The following is a 1,683-nucleotide window of genomic DNA, read 5'->3' on the forward strand; positions in this document are numbered from 1 at the left end:
TATATATATATATATATACAGCATGTATTTAAATGGAGATTCACAAATGATGCCATAGATTCCTTGGGTGAAAATAAGTCGATTTAACCTAACATACCTATATCCCAAGTCGTATAATAAAAAAGATACAGGGTGTCAAACTGAAAAATAAAAAATGGTTTTTCCTTAATAATTTCTATAATTTTTCTAGAGTTTTTTTAGTGATGGCAAAAATAATATAATAATGATTTTTGAGTGTCGAGTACGAGGCGCCCTCTGCAGGCAATGCTATGCATTAAGTATGTAGTAACTTTTTTGGCAACCCCCGTATACAGCTTTTAGCAACAAAATATGAAATATTGGACTATTTCGAAAAAAAAATTTATACTTATTGAAAATGGCTAAAGCCAACCGTTGAGGAGATATTTTTAATTCATAAATTAGTGTTATGGATTTATACCTCCACAAATATCAAGGTTGCTTAAATAAATAAAAAATCGAGTAGGTAAATGTCTGTTGAAAATACTTGTAAATTGCAATTTTGAAGTATTAATTTAAAGTGTTAATTGATTTTAGTCACTTTTTACCTGCGACCTAGATAGTAAATTGTTTTTGAATTGAATAAAATAACAAATTATGTATACTAATAAGGAGTATGTCGATATGTTGCAAGTATTTTTTGAATGTTACAAGAACTGTGCTGCTGATGTACGAGTTTATCATGCCAGATATCAAGAATATTTGAGATTTTTAAATGAGCAACTTCCAATATTGCTTGAAGACGTACCTATGCTATCCGTGAAAACATGTGCTACGCATATGACGGAGCTCCTCCTTATTGTACATAAGCTGTTAGACAATGGTTAAATTTAAATTTTCCTGGGAGATGGATAGGTCGAGGGAACGCTGCACTAGTCAAATGGCCTGCGCGATCACCGGATCTCACACCCAAGGACTAGTTTTTATGGGGCCACTTAAAAAATGTTGTTTATTCCATCCTTATTGATAGTATGGAGATGCTTTGTCAAAGAATTTTTGCAGCAGCTGAGGAAGTAAAGAATGACATACATATTCAAGTGTTCGTCGTAATTTTAATCATAGAATTAGACTATGCTTACAGGAAAATGGAAATTATCTCGAAAATATCCTTCAAAAATCTTGTTTTTTTATATTGTCAGCCAATTGTTTCTCTTAAATTATCTATTGACTGTTGTTAAGTGACTTTTGGTTTTAGTTGTTTTGCTCTTTTTCCTAATAAATATTATTAAACTAACAATAAATAAGTATTTTGCAATATTTTTTCATCTGAACTGTTATTTCATATGAGATTTCTTTAATGCAGGGTATAAATAATTTCTCATGCACAAGAAAATGTGTTTTTTAATAAAGACACCGAAAAAACAATTAAATAGAAATTATGCAACAAGTGTATTCACACATGCTCAAATAAGGGGCAAAAAGAGTATAGTAAATTTAAAATACGAAAAATAATGTTGTCTCACTTGATTCCTGCTCCCTCTTTTGGTCGAATTTTAAAATACAGATACACAACTAATAAGTACTGTGAGGCAATGCGTTCTGAATTTATTAACAAAAGTGTCTGTTTGTACCTTGGTATTCGTGGAGGTATAAATCCGTAACACTAATTTATGAAATTAAAAATATCTCCTCAACGGTTGGCTTTAGCCATTTTCAATAAGTAAA

Source organism: Anoplophora glabripennis, unplaced genomic scaffold (genome assembly GCF_000390285.2).
Source record: "Anoplophora glabripennis isolate ALB-LARVAE unplaced genomic scaffold, Agla_2.0 scaffold1383, whole genome shotgun sequence".
Classification (NCBI taxonomy): Eukaryota; Metazoa; Arthropoda; class Insecta; order Coleoptera; family Cerambycidae; genus Anoplophora; species Anoplophora glabripennis.